Consider the following 27532-nt stretch of genomic DNA (forward strand, 5'->3'; position numbering starts at 1 on the left):
CTATGTGGACATTACACAAAAGGGGGCCGGTAATATATGTCGGTGTGTGGTAGACGAAACAAGGTAAACAAAACATTGAAATTCTTGAGTTTTCATATGGCGAGATATGGCATCTGAAACTGTTACAACAATATTCATTCAATTCGAAAGCGACCGTTTACATTAAATTCTAACCTTGCTTGAACGATGATCTGAAAAAAATGTCATAGTCAGAAGTGAGTTCTTCGTGGTTAGATAAAGCCTAGTAATTTTGAGAATATATTGTAGCAAACGAATCTCGGTCAAGCATATGCCATTTCAGGCTCAATTACTAAGTACAAATACTTTTGAAAAATTATACTGAGCTAGAAGTACAATAGTGACTTCGAAAAAGTACTAGGGTAAGTAAAAGTACTCGAAAAATAGTAATGAAGTATTTAATGAGGCTATTGGTAAAAGTTACTGGTGTTGACTTCAACCAATATCCACAATATCCACAGTTTTGATCACCTTCTTTCAACATATCTGAGAACTTCTGTTTATAGGGCTGGTTTTTGTGACAAAACGAAACATCTTTTCATTTTATTCTTGCCAATATAAATCAAGATGATTATTCTCAGAAGTTTTTGTATTTATTTGCTGAATTTAACGAAATTATATATCGGTATCTTGAGGATGCAAATCAATTTGAAGAGATTGGATTTTGATTATTATCGGTATCATTGAAAACTGCATTTTCTGTGGCTTCTTTTTCGTGGCAGATCTTGTTGGGCATATTTCAAATTAACTTATGCATCAACGTTTTTGCTTTTACGAGTATGATCGCTATATAAAACGGATTATTACGATGTTTTCTGTTGAAGTCAACGGCATTTCTATTCAATATTTACTGATCTAAACTTGAAGCAATAAACTCGAAATTCTGCCCGATATTAGTCATCATTGTCAAATATACGACTCCATATAACACACTAATAACTTTGTCTATCAAACCAAAGTATAAAAAAATAAAAATTCATAGTTTGTTAATGAACTTAAAATATTTAGAAACTTCAGGAAATTTAAAATATTGACAGAAAATCTTATATATTTCAAATTCGAAAGTTTTAGGTAAAATGCGAACATATAAAAAATATGGGCTCTGATAATGAATTGTCGTAGTGTAAAGTGGACAATACAGTTTTCAGATATACTCACGTTATTTGAATATTTTCTGTTGGATTATCGATGAAATTAAATGTATATTTTTACTAAAAAATATTCCAAGTCACCTCTGGAGAGACTAGTATCTTAGTGCAGATGTAGTATCCGCCAGTGCAGTTGTTAGGTACAATAGGTGAGTACCTACCTATATAAACACCCGAATTCATTCGTTATTCAAAACAAAAACCAATGCAATTGTAATCTTTCTTCATCGCGCGTATCGCATTGGTTAGGTATGGTAAGCTATCCTTGAAAGATAGACATATGCCAACATATACTTCTATATAGTCCTATAAAAATAAATAATCTGTAGTGGAATGTTTTGTTATATCTCAAAGGGATATTCAGTGTTTCTGACGGCATCTCCTTGGCATAGAAGAGGTGTGCGACATCGCAGGGGTAATATATTCCAACCAATTTACACGGTATATTGATAAATTATGAACATATACCTTCCTCTTCAATTATTCCTTCCATTAACAAAACCGTATGAAAATCCGTTTGGTAATTTTTGAGTTTATCGTGTTCAGACAAATAGACAGACACAGATGGTGACATGGAATGGATTGATAGATGAAAAGTACAGCTTCCTAAATGGTGATGGATGTAAACTAGCCGTTTTTACATTTCTGAGAAAGAGTAGATTTGTGGTACACAGACATAAATGAAAATGAATTGAAAAAGTTTGATCCGACCGGGATTCGAACCTGGCTGTCCTGTTCGCTAGACAGGCACACCAATTAGAATTGTAGCTGAATCACATCTTGAATTCCATCTTTCGTGGTGTTAGTGCGAAGAGTATTAAAATTGTTTCATGATGAACTTAACAACTTAAATTTGGTTGCCGATAAAAATAATAAAAATTAAATTTAAAATACAGGTAAAGACGGAATACTGGTGGTGTACACTCGTTAACACTTGTCATGTTCATGTTTTTATCTTTTTGTCGTTAGAAACTGTATACTTCGAAACGAACTGTCAGTTCAATGTTATGCTTGACGTTGGATAACCTATTTTGAAGTGAAGTGAATACCTATTAGTCTGTAAACTTGAATATATACATAAATACATCCTTCTTTCAAGATTAATGAAACAAATGAAGTAAAAAATGGCACTGAAAAAATAAATCAAAAGTATGTGAATTTCATGAAAAAAATTTCCTTATAAACCAACAGCACTTCTTTTTTCGCTGCCCACTATATCAAATAGATGCATATCATATTTATATTCATACGTGGTTAATACTATTGGGGTTTTTCCCAACACCAAACCGTTATTTTAACATCTCCACACGTATTTCTATCACCAAGTGATCATCTTCAAGAGGAATATTAAACTAAATATTAACTAAATATTTAGTAATATTCATTCTTACACCAAAGGTTCCAAAGAGTGTATCACAAGTACTCCTAAAACAAGTCGGCAAACATAATTTGAGATTAATTAATATATCCATATCGTCGTGGTATAACTTAATGATCTATAGAGAATTCAGTACTCTATACATTGATGCTGGTTATTTCTTTAAAATTTTTATCATTTTCTTTTTTTCAGCTCATGTCGTTAAGTGATTTTCGGCCAATTTTTCTCTACAAATTCAAATTGGAAGAAAACGTTAAAAAAACTTACTGTTCGACGTTAGTTTGCGAAATTATATTCTGCAAATTTTAGCCTCGAAGATGAGACCCGATGTGGTCGACCTAAAGTAATCCAGAACGGGGATTTGAGGACCCTGGTGGAGACTGACCCATCACAAATGGTGAGTGAAATAACGGAACAACTGGGCGTCAGCTCCTATGTCGCAGAACAAAAATAGATAGTTGGCCACTGTTACTTCTTCACGAATTATTATTCAGTCATCCTTGTTCACTATGTTCAAACATGGTTTATTCTACTGAAGCTAAAGCCTCTGCAAGGATTTATAATAGGAATCATCCAGACCACAACGTGAGCCATCAATACGTTAAACAGTTAACGGAAAGTTTCGAACTTCTGGTTCTGTTCACAACAGAAAACGTGAAGTATCCGTCCTGTCAGAAATGACGGAGTTGAAGTTGCAGTTTTAGGGAATGTACAAATGGATAATCTACAATCTATCAGTCAAGTAGCTAGAGCGTCTGGTGTATCAGCTACTAGTATTTTTCTGATTTTGAAAGCTTACAAATTCCATCCTTTCAAAATAAGGCTAGTTTAGGAATCAAACGGAGGTGATCCCTATCGTCGATTTCAGTTTTGTGAGTTGATTAAAGAGAAATTGACCAATAACCCAAACCTATTACCATACATGTTTTTAGGCCGAAAGTTCTTTTATGTTGAATGGTGAAGTGAACATAATTGTCATTACTGGAGTGATGTGAATCCCCAGTTGATGATGGAAACACATTCACAAACTCCACAAAAATTGATATCTGGGCCGGCATTCTTGGCAATCATATTGTTGGACTATTCTTCTTTGGAGATAATCCCAATGGAGACACATACTTAAATTTATTACAAGACTGTGTAGATCTTATGATTACACAAATTTTAGGAAATGATGACAATTTAGTATAAAATGAAAAAACATTCCAGCAGGATGGTGTACGTCCACATTTTGATGTTCGGGTGTGATACATCCAATTTTTCCACAAACACGGTTTTATTAAGAAAACTTGACGATTTAGGTATAGGGATATGTATATCATCTTGAAGCATTTTTCACCATCTTTCAATTTATCGAGTAATATACAGGGAGTTTCATTTGAAAAAATGAACTTTCAACTACTTTTATGCACAATGGAAATAATAGTAATTTTAGCACGCCCTGTATGATAAGGAGTCGATTTCTTGGTGTTATTTGAATATTTCGAGTTTGTCCAAACTATCGTCAAAATATTAACTTTTCATGAATTGAGAGTACTGATGTACTTAATTTCAATTAAGGCTATGTTTTGGACCATATTTAGCACAATTTATTTTTTATCTCGAAAACAGATAGAGATAGGTATAGGACATTATCAACAAAAAAGTATTAAAATATCAGAGCGATTCAAAAAATGTATACGGGGTGGGGTGTTCCATTTGAAAAAATAAAGTTGCTAGGACTTTTTGATGGAAGTGGCAACGCCGCAACGCTGAAAATATTTTAGATCGATAGAACAGGTAGGGAAATGTGAGAGGTGGAATTTTCAGAAAAATCATGCTTTGCGTTTTCCAGAAACGTCTAACCTACCATCGACCGTGAGTCACGCTGTATAACTTTGAACAGTGTATAAACAGTGTATGCCAAGTTAGGTTTTGATATAAATCGATAAAAAATGAGACTTTTTATTTTTAGTATTTTGTGCAAAAACTTTCATGACATCAACAGGAAGGTAATATTTACTCTTGCTGTAGGCTACATATTAATTATTCAGAATATCACAGTTTTGAATAGGTGTAGGTACTTTGAGAACTAGAAGTCAATTTCAGTAGCCACGTAAATTATATTACTTAAATGTTTTGATGGAAAGATTTCTGTACATCAATTGAATTTTAGTTTTTGTATATGGCCAATTTTAACTTGAACTATTTGTAAAACATAGATATCAATGAAATATCAGTAGAAGTAAAATATGATGTACCAACGTATGAGTGACAGAACAGCCAGAAAAGCCACCATCGTAATTTTACAAAGTAACTGTATTAGAGTAGATGCAAAGAATTCATCAAACAGGTTCCACTGGATGAAGTATGAGCCGCCCTATCAATATAACTTTATCGCAAGTGCCAAGAGCAAAGAATGCTGATGGAATGATTATTACATGATATACGACAAGAAATTATCATTAAAACAACGGTTATTAGGTGTAAAAAGCTCAAGACAAACAACTTCCATCAAAGATTTACAACTGTTGCGACAACATGATGTTTGTTTGATAAGTTTTAAAGCAAACACCTTTCTTATGTCAAACAAAGAGTATTAAAATAGCTTATCTCTGAAATGGTAATTATATTAACAATTTGGTTTGAGTTCAAGGCATGAGAATGCATATAACGTATTCTAAAATAGTAGGCGTACAAGAGTTTTCTATGTGTGACTGAGGTATGAGAAAATCTATTCTGATAAACCTACATCGGTCAAAAACAGAAATAGTTACCAATTGATAACATGGCCGTGTTATGTATGATTTTCACGAACTTTGTATCTGGTGTGGACAGATTTGTTTTTCCGACACATATGGTAGTAAAGTTTTTGAAAAGAGTGAATCGTATTTCGGAATTATTCTAGATGCTGCATGAGAAGTTGAAGACAATTGTTTTTACCTGGAACTTTTGATGATTCATACAGAGATTGAAAGCTTTATTGTAAGTAAAATGTTATATCGATAAAAGCTCTTTTGCATTTTATGTTATATGGCGTTCCTGTGTGTGATATCTGTTTTTGTGTTATTGGTTTAGGAGGGTACAAATGGAAATCTATGGTTTATTATTCATATCTAATTTCTCATAGACAAAACTCAAGGATACTTTTATCTTCCATTGAAAATAACCAAAAATGTAAACAAATTGAAACATGGAAATAACACAAAGACATGCGTTACGTTCTCAGCATGCCTGAATTAAAAGGCAACAACAAGGCTTTCTCAATATATCAATTCATATCTACTGTCCATACTCCATGTAAATCTGCCAATAGTTTAAGAATTTTGAACATCTCTCGAACTTAGGTGGACCGGTCAACATTTTTATTTTCTTACTCCTTATCGTTTTAATTTTCTGAGATGCTAAACGAGTTCTTCTTGGCATTAATGGATTTTTGGAAATGAATCGAGTATTATAAATATATCTATATATCTCTTCAGCATGGACAGTTTCCTTCGCGACTGAAACATTCTAGAGTTTCTTCAATCCTGAAATAAGAAACTCTCATAATTTGGTAAATTATCGTGCTAATGCTGTTTTTGCATCACTCTCGAAAGTAGTCGAATACATAATGCTGCAATTTCTACATAACTTTTTGAATACAAATAATATTCTAACTCCGAACCAACACGGATTTCGATCGAATCATTCCACTACAACGGCAATTATTTCTTTTTATTCGAATCTTCTACAGTCTGTTAAAGCGGCGAAAATCCTGCTGGGATTTTTTGTGACCTCAGCCTTGTCTTTGACTACGTACAATTCAGGAATCTTCTGTTTCAAATAATATCTTCCAAATCGCATCCAGGCTAACAAATGACGGTCATAACTAAACTTTTTCCGATCAGTTAAAGAATGACATAGGTGTTCCCCAAGGACCAGTTTTGGGGACACTACTTTTTATTCTCTATATCAATGAGTTGCCAACTGTTTTGCATTTGTTTGTATACTGATGATTCTTACCTCCTATTTGAATCAAAAGATTTGCCTGAATTGCAACAAAATAAAATCCGAAACGAAAGCAGTAGCTTACTGCTGAAATATAAACAAGATAGACATCAATATTGGAATATCCGGTGTTGAGATAGGAAGAGTTGAGAGCATAAACTTTTTAGGGCTTTTTCTGGACAGCCACCTCAATTTCCATCAGCACTGCGATAATTTCATCAAAATACTCAATGAGAAGTGTTATCTGTTGAGAAACCTGAAAAGAATTCTAGACAACTCTGGTTCACTTTGATATTATCACGGGCAGATACAAACAATAATTAACTATGGGATCATTCTGCAAAAAGGTTGGTTGGGTAAAAGGATCAATTTTTTCTAAAAAGACAATGGTTTTCTTGCCGACGTTTCGAATTTAATTGAATTCTTTTTTAGGGCTCTGTAACAATGAATTTTCATAAACATACCTTCCACAAACTTATACAATTATTATCGTTTCAATTTCTCAAAAAATAATTAAATTACTTACCGAAAAGTAGTTTTTTCGTGTTGATAAAATTACTATTTGAAAAACCATCAGACATATTAGATACATCTAACACAAAACGACATGAAACAAATGAATAGCTTTAGCTGTGATCCTGATAAGGTGGTGTCTGTTTTTTAATTAATGGCGGAAAGAAAAAGAAAGAAAGAAGGGTAAAATATTAAGGTATTTTACTTATCAAATAACAGCATTGAGGCCATCGCCAGCTCTTCTAGTGTTAACACTATCGCATTTGAGAATATGTATCATTTCGCTCAAAAGTCTTTTGGATAAATATGGTTGAACATCTAGAATGGTAGGATGATCAAAACCAAAAATATGTACATATTCTTTTTATGTTCAACGAGAGCTGTGGGGTTTCTTATATACAGTTTCATAGAGTCTCTCTTGTATTCTAAAACTCGTGTTTTGAGATACCGTCTGGTTTGGCCAACATGTCATTTGTGACAGCTTCCACAGTTCAATTTGTACACTATATATGGACACATTTTTGATTTTGATCATCCAACTATTCTAGATGTCGAACCATATTTATCTAAAAGAAAAGCGAAATGATACATATCCTCAAATGCAAAGGTGTTAACACTAGAAGAGTTGATACTGCATATTTCAATTCAATTCGGAACATCGGCAAGAAAACAATTGTTTTTTTGAGAAAAAATTGATTCTGTTACCCAACCAACCTTTTTCAAATGAATTATTGGATCACTAAACTAGTTAACCGAATATGGGATTATTGTTGGGTGAAATTCTTCACCTTCCTAGAATAATTTTGTAGAGCAAAAGAGAATTATTAGAGCCATTGCAAACGCATCACGAACATCATCGTTTAGAACATTAATAAAAAAATTGCAAATTTTGCTTTTACTTGGTCTCTGCATTCTGGAAGTTTTGTTGTACATCCATAAATTGAAGAAGTTTTTAAACAAAATCAATCTTTTCATGAATATAATATCCGCATTTGGGGCTGAGATTATAAATGCACTTACGGAGATTTTTAAAATTGTAACCAAGAAACAAGTATTCAAACAAAATAAAACAACTACTTTTTGAAATTAGCTCCCATACAATCGATGCGTTTTTCTCTTATCTACGTCAGTGAAAAAAGGTTTGAAATATTTTTCATCATTGCTGCTTTGTTCACTCACTCGATTGTTTCAAGACATATTGTTATTTATGAATGTGTCTGTTATATACGTTAATTATATATTTGATATGTATTGATCTATCCAATTGCTTTTTAGGCTCATTTTAATGGGCATATCAGGAGAACATATTAGGAGAAAATTATTATTTCGCCCTGATTTTGGATACAATGTGAATCCATACGACGTGGACTTGAATTATTTTACGACTTGAACTATTTTACAACTCAAAATTGTAACCATGCTAGTGTGTGATTTCGAGAACTTTTCTGTAGAGTTTATTAAAGAAAAACAACAAAATCTAAATATTCACGAATGAAAATTATTCAATACTCCGTCATAGATATCGACGGAGCGTTTGATAAAACAACCTTTCCAACAATTACCCAGCAACTACACTCCAGGAATGTATACCTGGTAGTAGGAGATGCTCAAGATGATCTCTAGTAGAGCAAGAAGTATCAATGTAGACGATAGTTCTGGATACTCTGATTAATCACTTCAACAATAATGGATTCTACACAATAGCATATGCAGATGACATAGTTATCTTGCAGACCAGCAAATTTGTAAACACACTGTGCCATAGAGCGCAGGATGAGCTCAAATTGATAGAAACATGGTGTAAGGAACACTCACTGTTGATCAATCCCAAGAAGACTGAGATGGTCCTTTCCACAGGAAAAGAAGTTTATCGGGCTTAAAACCTTCCGAAATCTTCAAAAACAAACTAATCTTATCTGAAGAGGTGAAATACCTTGGTACTATCCTCGACAGGAAGCTAACATGGAACTTTCACCTAGAGAGTAGAGCAAAAGGAGCATATGTGGCTCATGAGCAATGTCGGAGGACAGTGGGACGCGCATGGGGTCTTTCACTCCGTGTGGTCACCTGGTCTACATGCAATAATAATACCTATGTTAACGTACGGAGCCATTGCATGGGGACCGAAAGTTCTACAAGCAACGGCCATCCAAAAATTATATCAAATACAGCTACTGGCTTATTTAAACACAGGAGCCATGGGAACAACACCAATCGCGGCAATGGAATTAATACCGGTCTGACTACTCTGGATCTGTACGTTAAGGAGGTTGCGTTAATGGCTTTGTTACGATTGCGCACGGCTGGTATAAACCTCGAAGTAAGAATGGGTCAATTGAGGCTGAGCCTATGGCGAGACGCGCTTTTTGCGCAACCTCTGCTGCAGGCAACCAGTGATGCAATTGAACCCAGGTGTGTGTTTGATAAACCCAACAAAATACAAATAAAACAGAACACAGAGTTAGATACTACAAATGCAATACGTATATTTACAGACGTCTCAAAAAACAAAGAAGGCTCAGGATGTGAAGTGTACTCCAGATCACTGAGGATTGAGTGAGAAATGGAAAAACATACCAGCGTGGTCCAAACAGAACTGGCTCGTATCTCAATCGCCATAAAAGAAATAACCAGGAAAGGAATTTCTGGCAAAAATATAACAATCTGCACTGACAGCAGACAAGCCCTATTAGCCTTGATCAGACAACATGTTACCTCAGGGCTAGTAATAGAGTGCCACCAAGATTTAGCCAAAGCCTCGGTAGATAACAACATTATCCTGAGGTGGGTTAAAGGGCACGACAAGAGTAAAGGTAATCGCATTGCCGACTCTTTAGTCAAGAAAGCGGCTGGATTAAGAATTTTAGAACTCAGTGGCACCAAAGGCCTGATGACTTCGACAATTGAGGAACTAGTCAAATGTTACACCCATGCTCAATCCCTAAAGAGATGGGATGAAATCAAAGGATGCAATCTTGCCAGGATCACCCTGGGCAACTCTGGGAAGCTGGCGCCGAAGAAATATCCGGCGATGACCACGAAAAATCGATGCTTGACAGTAGGATTTCTGACTGGCCACTGTCAATTAAGAAAACACCTTCATAATATAGGGCTAGTGGACACATTTTTGCAGGATGTGTGAACAGGAGGATGAGACTGTCAGGCATGTCCTATGCGAGTGCCCGGAGTTATCGTCAATAAGAGAGTGTGTGTTCGGCGAGTCTTGGCCTACACCAGCCGATATAAAGGAGATGTCTCCCAGTGACCTTTCCACCTTCCTGGAAAGGACAGGATGGACGATGACCTAGAAGAACAACTCCTCGGGAGGATGTACATTATAAATACAATATAAAATGAAATATAATTTTATCTAAAGTAACGGTCATTTTTTAACTCCTCAATAACAATTACAAATAAGCAAGTGGGCAAGTACGACACTGTTCATTTAGAAAAAGGTAGATTTGTATCGATCGCTATTCAATAACTACTGGCGAAAATGGTGGATGGGACTAAAAAGAATGGTGAATGCGTAAAAATCCATCGGTTTTGACCCGTCTAGATTTTCGATTCTGACAGATGTGAGGATCAGGAAGAAAAACAAGTGAAATAATTGTGGTGGTGCTTAGAACTTTTTTTCATGTTATTGAAGTCGATAATAAATTATTCAAATAACCTGTAGGCGTAACAGTGAGAATCCTGGTGTAGATAAAATGAAAATGCAATTCGAAAGCGGTTTCGATCGGTTTCTGTTACCACACGGCTATAAAAAATGTCATTCTTCCACTGAGCTTATTTCGATATGATTGTACTCATTAACGAAAACGATCAATCTCCTGTAACTGCTCGTTATGTTGAGTTCGAATCAAAATAATACTTTTTGATTTCCGCGAATTAATTACGACCAACCATTCAATTAACTTTTAATGTTTATTATCTGAAACGATTTGCACAACCTGTTCACGACTGCGTGCCATAATTAATTCCATGAGAGCGCATATCAATTAAAAATATAATTTCTTGAAAGTATCAGAACCGCAGACCTTTTATTAGCACGATAAAAAGCGTTCATTTTACGGGCATCATGAACTGCCGTGCAGTAAACAGTTTCATTGCCCTATATTACAGGGGAAGAGGAGATTGCGAGTTAATAGCTCATCTTATGGGCTATTAGATGCCTCATTTTTGGATTTGATTGCCATTTTGCATTTTATGCGACACGATATGGTACTTAATGATATTTTGTTCACCCTCTTGTCATCCTTCCATAATACGTCAAATACTACTTCAATTCCTCCAATTTATAATTTGGTCGTTTTTGGCACTTGGAATAATCTTCTGAATCATATTGTTTCCAGTTGTCTTGGAGGTCACAAATTTGCAGTCAGATTGATAGGGCTATTACAAAGAAGACTCTTGTTATCTGTTACAACATATTCATTATACGGTGTGTAAAAGCCAAACGGCATAAATTTATTATTTCGGTTACTGTACATATTTTAAAAAATCACGAAACACGTCAAATGTGAATTATAATTTGACATTCTCCAACGTAAAAATGCCACCCCTACCTTCATCCCCCTTCGAATGACAGGTATAACCCCCAATTTTTTAAATGGAAAGTGAAAGTTTGTGATACATCGTTTGGAAGGTCTTTTCATTCTCTATTCAAAAATTTTATTGCTTTCAAGTTTATTGCAACAATTGAGACAAAATAAATTAAAATCATGTAGTTACCGAAATTCCATAAAATACACTCAAAAAGTAAAATGTAAGGCAAACCGTATTGAAAGGTAGAATACGAAAAAGAACTATGGATGTTAACGAAGTATATATTCACCAGGGACATATATAAAATAATAATATATAAAAATGGATGTTTGTTGGTTGGTTGGTTGGTCGGTAAGTGATAAACTTCTACATCGCTCAACCGATCGTGATGAAACTTGACATGTATAAGTAATTCTTCATAGAGAAGGTTTTGAGGCTATCAATTTTTCTGTAACTCGCCACTAGATGGCGCTGAAGAATATTTTTTTTGAAAGCACTGTTCTATAACGCTGCGCACGCCTAAGTTCGTTGATTCTGATTCTGTCATAACATTGGAACAGCAGCGATACAGCAACATAGTACTAATTAGTACTACAACTACCAAATTCTACGCGGGCGAAGCCGCGGGCAACAACTAGTCTTAAATAAAACTCTCTTCTAACATTATTTAACGTATCAGGCGTGACTGACCTAATCGCAAGCGTTATTCGTTCTTATAAGTCATTCAAATCTGAAGGTTTAGTTTTGTACACATTGCTCTCTACATATCTCCATGAAAAGAAATCTAATAATGGAAGATCAGGTGATCGCGCTGGCTATTCAATCGATCCTCGCCTCCCTATGCACCGATTGGGAAATGTATCGAGGTATGGCCGAACATTAACTTGATAATGTGGTGGTGCTCCATGCTGCTGAAACCAAATCGTATTCACTGGAAATTGAGGTTTTCCTAGATCAGGATATAAATTTTGTAAATTTGGAATGACATCATTATAAATTAGTGTCAAATAATTATCGCCATTCAAGTTGCCCTCAATGAAAGAGGAACCAATGATAAGGTTTCCTACAATCCCTGCCCAAACACCAACATTTTGAGTTCATTGCGTGTGTTCTTCTCTCAGTAGCGGCAATTTTGCCGATTAGCATGACCGTTAAGAGACAAAGTACACTCATCAGAAAACATAACGTCTTCTAATTAGATGGCATTGTTATCCAACATGTCCTATCAGTTGCTCACAAAAATTAGTTCTTCTATCAAAATCGTCTTCCATGAGCTCCTGAGTAGGTATTATTTTATAAAGATGCATTTTATTTTCTTTTAATATGTTTACCACCGATGTATGGCTAACATTCAATGTAATGGATGCCTGCCTACTCGATGTATGTGGGTTTTCCTCAAACTCAAGCATCACATCTAAATTGAGTTCATCATCCATTGCATTGGAAGCTGCTTTTTTCATTAGCCCCACATGACCAAGCTCGCGAAACCGCTTCTCTATTTTGCATATTGTTTCTTGAGATATGGGCAGTAAATTAGGAAATTTTTCATGAAATCGGCGAGTTACTTCCTGTTGTGTTCGGGTTTTATCTCCGTAACCAATCATTTGTGAAACTGTTATTTTATGCATTTTCTTTAATCTAACCATTTGTCAGACTTGAAGTTAACGAACTTTAAACTCTAATTAAAAATCTGTTAACTAATGTTTAAACTAACGTTGCGACGGAAATTATTTATAGATTTTCATAGGATGCCATCTAAACAGAAAATTGCTATGGTTTTTACTAACGTTATTTATTATTTTGTATTTCATCGAATTTCGGTACCCCCACATCATTTTAATTTATTTTATTTTGATTGTTGCAATGAATCCGAAAGCGATAACATTTTTTAATAGAGAATGAAGATACCTTTCAAAGAATATATTACAAGTCTATAGTTCCCATTCAAAAAATCGGGGGTTGTACCTGTGATCAGACGGGGGTTGAAGGTAGGGATAACATTTTTCCGTTGCCTTTTGCCTTTTCCACACTGTATAAAGATATGAACATAGTATACTCACTAAGGAAATAATAATAAACAATTTGGAATAAAAGCAACAGGAACCAATTTCATTTTGAAATACGTCAAATTTTGACAGGATATCATGTAGGAAAATTCTGAATACCAGATGATTATCTCTCATCTATCTCGTAGGAATATATAAATTTGGCTCAAATTGTTGAGATATATGTTCACACCGTGAAGTAATAACTATTGTTTGTCAAATAAATATTTTTTTCTCTTTTATGGCAGTGTTAATAGCACTAGACCAGACAGACATAAAGGAGGATCTACCAGCTCACGACAAAACACATGAACCAACGAGAATTATCGGAAATTCCTTGAACAAACCAAAAGACATAGTGAACCTAGAAAACCAAGATTTATAAAAAATAGCATGTGGGGATTGCAGCAGGGAATATGTCGGCCAAACAAATGGGCGAATATCAGTCAGATTACAGGAACATCAACTCGCACTTCACAACAAATAACCTCTGCCCTATAAAAACACAACCTTGATACAGGTCATAAATACTGAATTCTTATTTTGTTGAGATACGATACACAAGGTAGCTCGATTACGAATTCCATGCACATATGGATAATGGATATTGGACTATTGATGACCGGAAACAATTCCTCTATGTTACCTGGGTTCATCTCACACCAAATCATCTCTTTAGTTTTTTGTTATTTGAATTTTACAATTTTCACTACAAATTATTCTAGACAAAAATTCTAAATAGAGAAATAACAGTTGGCATTTTCCCTCAGAACGATGTATGTCCAGCTTTATCATTAGGGCGAAATTTTGAACACTTGGGTATTTGTTCAAAATTGTTCAAAAATGATCATGTTTCATCAGTGGTCCCTTTATTGAACGTGAAATTGAAAATTTAAGGTGAGAATATAAAATTTCATTGAAAACAATATAATAACATGGAAGTTGATTCAATTCACTAGTGACTTTTATTATCTTCAACAAGTGAAAAATGTGAAAAAAGTGAATTGTGAAAAAAGTTTATTTCACGTATTCGTATAATTCTCATCGAAAGTCCTTCTGTAGTAGCAACTTCCTCATAATCATGCTTTTTCTAATCTTTTCTGATGTTTTTTTTATGTCTCTATGGACATATTTGTATTGTATTTATTTATTTCAATATGTAATTTGCTCTGATAATTTATGAAACTGTCCAATGTAATAAAATGAATATGTATTCATATCTATTTCTTCGTGTTTTCATTATTGAATTCGAAAGGATATATTGTAAATTCCAACTTTGATAAATAGATTACAACTTTTCAAGACGCAAAAATTATAAAAGTGTGAGCCATGGACGCAACACCATAAAACAGATTTTTATTTATAAGAACCAGTTCAATTCACAAACTACACAATCATACAGATGAAATTTATAGTCTTCTACTGCTTGTACGTGTGAGCTTCAATGCCGTAATAAATTAGAGTAATTCATTTATCACAACTTTTTTAAAAAATAAAGAAACAACAACGACTCCGTATTTTATAAATGATGTGACTGAACATTTAAATAAAATCGCATTGGAAACAGAATGCTTTGAAAAGGTCTACCCCCCAAAAATGGAACAATATAATAATAATATTAATATTTATTTGTAGTTCCTTATTACATAATACAATAATTATTCAGTCTATAAAACTAATAAAATAAACTACAAATGAGGCTAGAAACGACATGTACCAGAAGGGTACTGTTGATCTTAGTTCTAACCTTGAAGAAAAGAAAACTTAACTAGAGAAAAAAAACACAAAAAGAAGAGAAAAAAAAGAGGAAGGAGAGAGGAAAGATGAAGAGAAAACATTTCAAATGTTCATAGAAAAAATTTTTCAGAAGTATAAAATCTATGAAATCAATGACTTTCTGTATGAGAAGAGATGATATATTTTTTGTAACAGCACTCAAATAAGGAAACTTCACCAACTTTATGGAATATTATTATACAAACTATATATGATCGTCGATATAGATTGGTTTGATAGGCCGTAACCCTTTAAATCTCAAATTTAAAGTATGTACATCGCTACGAAATCTTATTTCGTTATACAAATATGATGGACATTTGTCAATTAATATTTTATGGAAGAGGGTAGCCGAGTGCAAAACACGCTAATTTTTCATAGTTAACCATTTGGTTTCCTTAAGTTTATGTGAAATTCTGTAATATTTTCTAATACCATCTATTTATCTGAGACATGATTTTTGAACTTTTTCAATTCTACAAATGTCTTTTTTATCCAGAGATGAACCGTACACAACATCACAATAAGCAAAATGACTTAACACAAGCGCATTTGTTTATTTTATTTTCAAACTTATTGATAATAAATGATGATATATTCAAAATCATGTAACTTCTCTGAACACATTTTGTGATATGTTTTGTAAACCTTAACTTTACGTCCATTCCGATACCTAAATTTTCTGCCACGTTCTTGGGGCATATTACTGTATCACCAATAACAATATTAATATATCTTTCCACCAAGCTACGATTAGTACAAAAACAAGCAGATTAGTTTTGTTTGAATTGATTTTTAGGTTATGAGCTTCAGATGCTGAAATAAGACGAGCTAGATCTTCATTTAATTTTCGATTAGCAGTAGCAACGTCATTAGGGTTGAATGATAGATAGAGTTGTGTGTCATCCGCATACATATGTGAATTATAATGTCCTAGAACAGAAACAAGATCACAAGTGTATACGTAAAATAATAGTGGTCCAAGTATAGATCCCTGAGGCACTCCAAATTGAATAAATTCACTGCTCGATTTTCCCTTCGATGTTTATAGATAGTTCTCTAATTCGCTCTCCCATAGTCTTCAAATATAAATTGATGGTCACTAATTTACATCTTACTGTTCTATAGATAACAGTCCACGAAATCTTTAGATGCAAATTTGCGATTTTGCACCCCTAATCCGATTGAGCTACAAAACATTATTACTGGGGTCAATTCAGGGTATGAACGAATAATCCAATTCCCCACATCTACAATATACTGTACAAAAGAGCGTGCTTGTGCTTTTAATCATTGAAAACTGATCCAATCCGATTATCTCCGTTACACTACGTGATTTGTCACCCTAAATATTTACTTAATATACTCACTTATAGGGAATGAAATGGCTAGAGGTGAGCAGAATAATCTATCCATGGATTGAACAAGATAAAATGTGACAGGATTTTATTTGTTGGGCCCAAAACCCAATGATTTTTTGAGAAAGACATTCTTTGTATACTATTCTGTATTTTGTATACTATTCTCTTGAAATCTGTTTTTCTGTTGACCTGTTGTCGCACCCCTACGAACGACAACTCTCAAAAGTCGAAACTTGTGCGAGCTACGGAATAACGAGGTCTTACCTTTTAACGTGTGATTCCTAACACGGGCTGGACGATAGGAAGTGAAAATAGAACGTCTGACCTTGCGGTTCGATCCACCGATTCACACAACGGTGGATCCAACCGTTGTATGAATCTTCGATATTTCTTCAGTTTACCTCATTCAAAAAAGTTACTCAAAAGTTACTCACTCAAAAAAATGTTGAGTTGGTAAAAGAGTGGACCTTATTATTAAATTAGAAAAAGGAGTCGTCTGTGATTCCCTGTCTTGAATTTTGAAACTGTACATGAAATCCTGGATTGCAGAGAGTACAGGAATTCCGTTGCATGTAGCCGGTCGGTTTTTCTTCAGGTGTAAAATAACGGTAAAAAAAACAGAATAGTACTAAAGAACGTATACACCAATCATCTCAGTCAAAATTAGGTAAGTATCTCATATCAACTCGTATTTTGACATCCTAAAAGTTGTTTCAAAACCTATAGGGTGTACGAGAACGATACTGTCCATAGATTTTGGAGCATTATTTACTGCCAACAAGATTCGAATTCTATTCTCAAATAATCTTTGAATCGAACAGTTTTCTTATAAGTGTTATTGAATAGATAGATATTTAATTGATGAACATATTTATTGAATATAATGATAAATGAAAATTATTTATAATTATGTTTTCATCAATAATTATTGAACTTTATATGGCGTGTTTTCACAGGGACTACCGGGTGACCTTGAATGATAATGATATAACTGCCATTGCGATAGTTAACGAAAAATATAATTTTATTCATAGAGATCGGGGTCGGTCACTTTGTTTATCGACATCGATATTTTTCCAACAGAGTAACCGTTGAATTTAATTTATGATTTTTGAACTTTGACGACATCAAGAATGGTCATGTTTCGTTCAATTTAGACCAAACAAAAGTATCATGTTGATGAGTTATAATACTGGGAACGCAAAAATGCAGGCTACGAGTTTGCATTTCAGCTTCACGGAGAGGAAGTTCGGCCATATCTGAATAGGTGGCCCGAAAATTTATTCAAAATAAAAACTGACCAATGACTTCGATGAAAAGAAGATATAGGTCTTGAATACGAAGGGTTATGGAAAAATTCAGGAATATTGAACAAAGATCAGACCAGTCAGGCGACGGTACAAGGGAGAAGTGTTACGGGCAGTTTTTCGGACTTGGGAATACTAATTAGTCTGTTAATTGGGGGAGTGGCAATCGGACAGTTGCAGAAGAGTTGCGTCTTCCCTATCTCCTTCCTCTTTGTTTTTCTCTTCTTTTTGTGTTTTTTTTTCTCTAGTTAAGTTTTCTTTTCTTCAAGGCTACAACTAAGATCTAGCCTCATTTGTAGTTTTTTATTAGTTTTATAGACTGAATATTTATTGTATTCATATGTAATAAGGAACTACAAATAAATATTAATATTATTATTATATTGTTCCATTTTTGGGGGGTAGACCTTTTCAAAGCATTCTTTTTTCAATGCGGTTTTATTTAAATGTTCAGTCACACCATTTATAAAATACGAAGTCGTTGTTGTTTCTTTGTTTTTCAAAAAAGTTGTGATAAATGAATTACTCTAATTTATTACGGTATTGAAGCTCACACGTACAAGCAGTAGAAGACTATAAATTTCATGTGTATGATTGTGTAGTTTGTGAATTGAACTGGTTCTTATAAATAAAAATTTGTTTTATGGGGTTGCGTCCATGGCTCACACTATTATGGTTTTTGCGTCTTGAAAAGTTGTAATCTATTTATCACCGTTGAAATTTACAATATATCCTCTTGAATTCAATAATGAAAACACGAAGAAATAGATATGAATACAATTCATTATATTGGACAGTTTCATAAATTATCAGAGCAAATTACATATTGAAATGAATAAATACAATACAAATATATACATAGAGACATGAAAAAACATCAGAATAGATTAGAAAAAGCATTATTATGAGGAAGTTGCTACTACAGAAGGATTTTTGATGAAAATTATACGAATACGTGAAATAAAGATTTTTCACAATTCACTTTTTTCACATTTTTCACTTGTTGAAGATAATAAAAGTCACTACTGAATTGAATCAACTTTTATGTTATTATATTGTTTTCAATGAAATTTTATATTCTTACCCAAAATTTTCAATTTCACGTTCAATAAAGGGACCACTGATGAAACCATGAACATTTTTGAACAATTTTCACTTGAAAATACCCTAGGGTTCAAAATTTCGCCCTAATGATGAAGCTGGACATCGTTCTGAGGGGAAATGCCAACTGTTATTTATCTATTTAGAATTTTTGTCTAGAATAATTTGTAGTTAAAGTTGTAAAATAATAACAAAAAACCAAAGAAATGATTTGGTGTGAGATGAACCCAGGTAACATAGAGGAATTGTTTCCGGTCATCAATAGTCCAATATCCATTATCCATATGTGCATGGAATTCGTAATCGAGCTACCTTGTGAGCCCCGGTGACTTCGATTGTTTTTGTGGGTCTTCTATTGATCAAAGCTGCCTTCCGTAGTCTTCGTCTCACATCAGCAAGGATAAAAAATTTGAAATTCATATCGGTCTCCATCAAGTTCTTCAATTTTCAATTTGTGACTGCCCGATATCTTGAAGCAATTTGGTCATCTTTCATCTCTCCATGATTGGGAACAATAATTCTACAATATTCTACTCTAATTGACCAAAGTTATTCACAGCTGTCATATGTCTCAGGCAATTCATTATCATGATACTGAAAATGCACTCATTGTATAAAAATTGTCATTATTTTGCAAATGTGATTTCACCTCTCAAAAATCGTATCTCAACAAAATAAGAATTCAGTATTTATGACCTGTATCAAGGTTGTGTTTGTATAGGGCAGAGGTTATTTGTTGTGGAGTGCGAGTTGATGTTTCTGTGATCTGACTGATACTCGCCCATTTGTTTGGCCGACATATTCCCTGCTGCAATCCTCTTGGTTTTCTAGGTTCACTATGTATTTTGGTTTGTTCAAGGAATTTCCGATAATCTCGTTGGTTCATGTGTTTTGTCGTGAGCTGGTAGATCCTCCTTTATGTCTGTCTGGTCTAGTGCTTCATTTATTGATGCGTTGGGTACAAAGATTTCACGTTCAGACTGGCACATACGAAAAATCAACTGATTCAATACATAAAAGGTATATATTATCACTGCCATAAAAGAGAATAAAAATATTTATTTGACAAACAATTATTACTTCACGGCTCGACAATTTGAGCCAAATTTATATATTCCTACGAGACAGATAAGAGAGAATCATCTGTTATTAAAAATTTTCCAACATGATACCCTGTCAAAATTTGATAGGGTATCATGGGGGACAACGGAAAAATGTTATCCCTACCTTCAACCCCCGTCTGATCACAGGTACAACCCCCGATTTTTTGAATGGGAAGTATAAGCTTGTGATATATTCTTTGAAAGGTATCTTCATTCGAATATAATAAAAATATCATTGGACTCATCGCAAAAGGGCTTGTTTCATGCTATTGAATATGATACTGGTTTCCTTGTAGACTGATCGAGTTAGGGATATATTATACTTATCGAGCCTAATCGGTCCCAACACCTTTTTATATTTGATGAAAAAAAAAAAAATTCGAGAAGCAAGAGTTTAAATTGACCGCGTGTCTGTTGACCAATAAAATTGATCGTGTCTACAGCGGTGTGCCAAGTGCCAATTATTATTTTAACAATACTACGAAGTTATGAAACATTAGAAAGAGTACATCTCATACATTCAAGAGAGGCAATATGGCTAATATATATCGTTGAATTTCTTATTTTTGGTAGGTGGCATGAATGCATAATTGATTTATTTTATTAGGTTTCATAAGCCTTCGAGAACCATTTAAAAATATAGCTCGTTGAATTCCATTCAGAACCATGGTTTTCAAGTACCTTTTATTTCATATGGAGAATTTTTTCATGAATTCAAACGTTAACAGGTTCATGTACACTTCCATTATTAAAATTTCTGTGATATCTACATGAAAATGTCTACTGCCGGAGATATTTCAAAAATAACAAGTTAATTGCGTTTTGTGTTATTTAAATCCCACGTATAATTAATCCTTCCTTCCAATGCATTTCTTACACTTTCTTCTTAGATTTAGTTGTCGGAAGTGAGTGTGATTTTACATTGAATCACGAATGAATCAGAAACTGTTTATACGCTCCGTGAATTGTACAATTTGGCAATGTTCATTATTTGTATTGTTCCTGATGGTCAATCGAAAAAGAAGCGAGACTAGGCCCGTAACGTCACGGGCCTAGAAAAACCGATTTTTAACAATCAATTACGGAAAAACAACACTATTTAGAGAGAGAGAGAAACATTTATTTTATCGTTTTCTTCAATCCGGATGAAGGTATACTCTTGTCTATTCTTTACTGAAGTCTCTCCCAGTCGAGAGTATTTACCCGAATTCCATTATTATAAATTTTCGACTTATCATAATCAACAAATCGAATAATTTATAATACATCGCAAAAAATCCAACATATCCCAAAACGTTTATATGTGCTGCATTTGTGTCAATATTTTCTCTTCATTCAAGAAATTCGTAAGACAGTATAGAAAACTCATCCAAAATATCTTTGATAAACTTGAGGATGTCGTAGTCCTCAAAAACTCCCCTATACCGGGTGATTCTCCAAGGTGGCTCACCCCTATAACTTTTTTATTATTGGAGATAGAAAAACGAAATTTGAGGGTTGTGTATTTCAGTTCAATTCACATTTTTTGGCATATTTACTTGCTTTGCCGTACTTCCGGTTTGATCGGAAATGACCCCAACTTTCGATTTTTAAATAGCACATCCTATATATTTTTACTTATCGAGAATGACATTCTGAATCCAACAATACTTCACTTGTCAATATTTGACGAATTGAATCTTTTTTTTTTCAATTTTTATTTTTTTATTCTAGAATGCCATGGATCATGTAAATCGCTTCATTCTTGATCAAGCAACATGGGAAAACTACGACTTTGAGGATTATGACTTCACAGTCGTTTTAAGAATTATTTCACATTTGCAAATATGTGAAAGATCATTTTCTTATGAATAATTTGATGCTACACACTTTCACTTCATTTTCTCTATTACCAATAACACATACCCAATAACATACCCATAACAAATAATACGTATTCGGTATACTTCTGCACTAAGTCCTGTTACTCTAGTTATCCGTGACAAACAATTGAAGCTGTTGCTAGGACTACCTAAACAAATTAATGAATATGCTATCACTTTTAAAAAGTTATTTGTTAGGTAGTTTATAATTAGATATGGCAAATTATACTAGAAACCAGAAAATTGACAAGTTGCTTATTTACGAAGAAACAAAAAAGAATGCGACTGATGCAGCTCGAATTTATGCTCAGAGGTTCCCTAATCGTCGCCATCCCACTCGGCATTATTTTCCAAAACAGGAAAGAAAAATGCGAAATGAACCACAAGAAAATGCCAATAACTTCATCGTCAGTGAATAAAAAGAAGCAGACGTGTTGGCCTTTGTTGAATTGAATTGTACGGCGTCAATTCGACAAATTGTTTTTGAGTGTGATATAAGTTATTCGTCCGTTTGGAGAATTCTTCATAAACATAATTCAATTACCAACTACACCAACATCTTTACGATAACGATCACAACTGGTTTTTGACTAAATACAAAGAAGATGTACGTTTTCCATTTAAAATTATTTATTCAGATGAAACCCGATTCAACAACTTGGTTATGTTCAATAGGAATAATAAAAGGTACTGGTGTCAAATAAATTTACATCTGATGCAAGAAGGAAATTTTCAAGCGCGATTTGGTTTCAATTGTTGGATGGGTATTATCGAAGGAAAACTTTTGGCACCAATAATTTTCGACAGACAACTGACTGCGGAAATATATCTACAGTTGTTTAGAAATCAAATTAATGATTTTATTGAAGATTTGCTACTGGATAAACAAATTGATATCTATTTTCAACAAGATGGAGCGCCACCTCACAATTCTCGAGTCGTAAGAGAATATCTGAATGACACCTTCCCAGAAAAGTGGATTCTGTTTAAAATCTGTTTAAAATCTGTTTTTCCGTTAACCAGCTGTCGCACCCCTACGAACGACAACCCTCAGAAGTCGAAACTTGTGCGAGCTAAGGATTAACGAGGTCTTACCTTTTAACGTGTGATTCCTAACACGGGTTGGACGGTAGCAAGTGAAGATCGATCGTTCAGACTAGGGCTTGAACCACCGACCAACACGGCAGTCAATTCGAGTGAGTGAACAAAGCACCCACGCCGAACCGCTTGGCTACCGACTGACACATATAAACCTATTCAGTGGCCATCGAGGTACATTCTTGAGTTGTCATATTTTTACATAAATGTAGGTAATATTTCTTTTTCATATTCTAGATCACCAGATCTTACTCCGCTAGATTTTCTCTCCGGAAAACAATTCAAAATCAAGTTTACAATACAACATCAGCTTCTCGTGAAGAACTAGAGCATAAAGTAAGGGTAGCATTCCAGAACATCACTGAACAGCTAATCAATGTGAAGCGCGCAACAACTGAAAAAGTTGAACTTTGCCGTGATCAAGGAGGAGGCTATTTTGAAAATTTATAACCTTGATGGACTAATTTGCGACGTTCTTGCAAAATCAGTGTCTGGCATTTGGTGTCTGGTAATTTGATGCCAGTGTCTGGCATCAAATTACTCGTAAGGAAATGACCTTTCACAAAAAGCGACTGTGAAATACTTCTTAAAACGACTGTGAAGTCATAAGCCTCAAAGTCGTAGTTTTCTTACTTGATCAAGAATGAAGCGATTTACGCGATCCATGGCATTCTAGATCAAAAAATAAAAATTGGAATAAAAATGATTTTATTTGTCAAATATTGACAAGTGAAGTATTGTTGGATTTAAAATGTAGTTCTCGATCGAAGTAAGTAAAAATATATAGAATGTCCTATTTAAAAATTGAAAGTTGGGGTCGTTTCCGGTCAAACTGGAAGTACGGCAAAGCAAGTAAATATGTCAAAAAATGTAAATCAAACTATAATACATAACTCTCAAATTTCGTTTTATTATCTCCAGTACTAAAAAAATTATAGGGGTGAGCCACCTTAGAGAATCACCCGGTATAGTTTTTGGGAAGTGAAATAACCTCAATCTCCAGTTGAACGAGCCTGATCTAGAGATATATTAATTTTGTGTTTTGTTTCAATAGAAACATTGGCAAAAAAATATAAAACCTAGACAGGGTCTGCAATAATATGATCTAGATCAATGAAATTGATATTTTCTTTTGTTTTTGGTCATTCGTCAACTCATGTACTATTTGTAGAATATGTAGTTTGGAAGGACTTTGGAGAATCGGCCAAAATGTTAACCAAGTAGTGAGTTGATCTCTTGCGTTGGTTTGAAGAAACAATGATGGACAAGGACAAGGGAGGGTTATAAAACTGAAGTATCCAGAACTCCAGTTCAAGTTTTCAAATAGAGATTATCACATTAAATAGAAATTTGAAAACTTTCTGTCAGCGATAATTATAATTATTCCTGCGTTCATTGCGGAACATACCAAACATCCAACATTTTACTTAATGTTCGAAATATCATAAAAGGAAGTTGTGAATAGTTTATATACCATGACTTTTTACAGATTTTTTTTGTAAATTGTCATATTTCGAGGTTTTCTAACTAATTTATGTCTCCAACAGAGCAGTTAACCAATCAATATAGGTATCACTTGTTTTCGAACTCCAAAAGCAGATTCCCAATAAAGATCAAACTCATATTTTGAATCTATTATTTACCAATCTCCCACTTTCCTAAAGAAATATCGGTATTTATATGTGGTGTAAGGCAATATGATAACACATTGTCTGAAATGGCGATGAAATCTTCAATTTAGGATATTGGAAATTTGTCAATATCGGAAATGCTCACATGTTTACGAGTTCCAGCCCTCCATTTTATGGTATCCAGCTAGATTTGATAGCTACTACCGGCATTTATTGCCAACTTCATACAGTTTGAACCCCTGATACTCACTCAACAATGTGGGTCTAAACTTTTGTTTTCGAGAAGAATAATTCACGTTCTATCAATGAATCATTATAATGGTCGGATTTTAAGATAATTAATTTGAATTTAATTAATATTCAATGATACTCGTCAATATAATCAATAATTAATAGACTGATAAAATGAAAAAAATATGAAAAAACTTTTTGTATCCATTTCGTAAATTTCATATGAGTGATAAATACAGTGTTCGATGAAAAATATTACTCTCATTCACATATAAAAATATGCCTCTGAAAATTTTTGTGTGGCAGGAGAAAATTCATGCCTAACTCATACTCCAAATTATTACTTTTAATAATCAATCTCTATATCCAAGAATATGAGACCAGAATTGGGTCTTACAAATGACGTATACAAGATGACAATTAATTTAGACGGTTTCCATTTACCTAAAGTGGTATATATATGTATATATATATATATATAGATATATATATATATATATATATATATATATATATATATATATATATATATATATATATATATATATATATATTTAACATAAGTATTTTAAAATTTTAGGAAAATGTTAATTCCTATTAGGAATTTTTTTTGTACCTTGGGTGCTGTCTGACTTGTCCATTTAGTCCAAGTCTCCAGAAAACACTGCAGCCTCTTGGGCTTATTGCGTTTATTTTCCCATCTTCTTATGATACCCATTCCATCAGTCTCGTTCCCTGTACTAGTTTGTACAGGTTCCTTGTTGGATGTTCGTCATATTCTCCTGGGCGTAATTTTGTACGTCCATATATTGCCTGCCTCCTGTGATTCAGTGCTTCACATTCGCATAAGATGTGTAGAGCTATTTCTGTCCCTTCGTTGCATAATCTGCAGCTGAGGTATCCGTTGTACAGCCCATTTCATTCAGGTGTCCTCTAAGCGGACAATGACCGGTTAGTAACCCTGTAATTATTCTCAGCCGATCCCTACTATATTGAAGTAGTTCTTCGGTTCTTTTCTCGGACGGTTCCCTAATGAAGATTCCACTGTGTTTGTTGCCAGGTACTTTTGTCCAGTACTCTGTGTGCTTGATTCTGGTACTATATATGAAGTTGATGATCCGCGTCTAGCGCATTCATCAGCTTTATCATTACCTGTGATTCCTGAATGCCCTGGCACCCAGTAAAAACTCAATTTGTTCCTGTTTGCAAGTTCATTCAGTTCTTCATGGCATTCCAAGACCAGTTTTGATGTCACCTTCGGGTTTGTCAGAGCCTCTAGTGCGCTCTTGCTGTCTGTAAAAATATTGATCCGCTCATTTCTTTGAGGTCTCAATTTAATAAGCCTTGCACACTGCAAGATAGCATACACTTCCGCCTGAAAGACGGATGTGTATAGTCCTAGCGGATAGCGGATAGATTTCTATCCGCTTGGTATATTCTAGCTCCCGTTCCATGTTTGGTCTTCGATCCATCTGTATACCAGGGGTTTTTTCCAAACATGTTTACGGGATGACTAATGGTCTTCCACTCTTCACGGCATATGATTTTGGCCGTGAAGTTTGTGTTAAAGGTGTACTTCGGTGTCATGTGGTCCGTGCACATATTCTATATGTGCTCCTCCACTTGTTCCGAAATTTCTGTTCGGTCGGATCTTTTGTAGTTCGGTGAGTTTTCCAGTCTGAATTGGCTCATCTTGGCCTTCCCCATTATCACAAAGTAAAGGAGGTAGATTCAGGAGTGACTCCAATGCAGCTGTTAGGGTAGTTCTCATTGCTCCCGTCATTCCCAAACATGCAAGTCTTTGCACCTTGCCTAGTTTGTTGATGGCGGTCGCCTGCTTCATCTTTGGCCACCAGACCAGAGATGCATATGTTATTATGGGTTTAACCGCCATCGTGTATAGCCAATATACCATGTCTGATATATTGGGGATTACTTTTTGTATTTACTACACTACGAATGGAAAAATATTGTGCTGAATATAAAATACATTGCATAGTTTGATGGTGCATTGGCAACACCCGAATATTTGGCAAAAAAGCTTTTTGGCTTTCACTTCTGAATCTTTATTAGAAAATGTGGAACATTTCCAAAGGAAAGAAGAAAGTTCGAAATGAACTCTTCACAAAAATATATAGATTATGCATAAACAAACTAGAAGAAAAATCCCTTCCAAAACAACTACTCTCTTATTAACATTGGATTATACGAAAAACAAATCTTCCTATTCTGACTGTACTCCAGACATGGAATTGAGTCAGATATCATTCATAGGAATGCTACACAATATAATACATTGAAAAGTTATGATATAAAATTTTATTTACATAGAACACTATCATCCTCGATGACGGAATAAGACACCAGTCTTATCACCTCATCAGCACCGTTTTGGATGACGACTTTATGTATATATATATATATATATATATATATATATATA

General features: G+C 34.2%; 2 protein-coding genes across 2 annotated transcripts in view; one reads left to right on the forward strand and one right to left on the reverse strand.

Annotated features, from left to right (window-relative positions):
• Positions 1 to 27532, reverse strand: part of LOC111502748 (protein Wnt-4) — a 218694-nt gene that overhangs the window by 67670 nt on the left and 123492 nt on the right. The window lies entirely within an intron of this gene.
• LOC111502749 (uncharacterized) overlaps positions 5136 to 27532 on the forward strand; it is a 33286-nt gene continuing 10889 nt past the window's right edge. Inside the window, exon 1 of the mRNA XM_074180617.1 lies at positions 5136 to 5508. The gene's annotated coding sequence lies outside the window, so the exon portion shown is untranslated. The remainder of the gene's footprint in view (positions 5509 to 27532) is intronic.

Source organism: Leptinotarsa decemlineata, unplaced genomic scaffold (assembly GCF_025532065.1).
Source record: "Leptinotarsa decemlineata unplaced genomic scaffold, Ldec_3_MD MMD2_tig00026299_RagTag_RagTag, whole genome shotgun sequence".
In the NCBI taxonomy this organism is placed as follows: domain Eukaryota; kingdom Metazoa; phylum Arthropoda; class Insecta; order Coleoptera; family Chrysomelidae; genus Leptinotarsa; species Leptinotarsa decemlineata.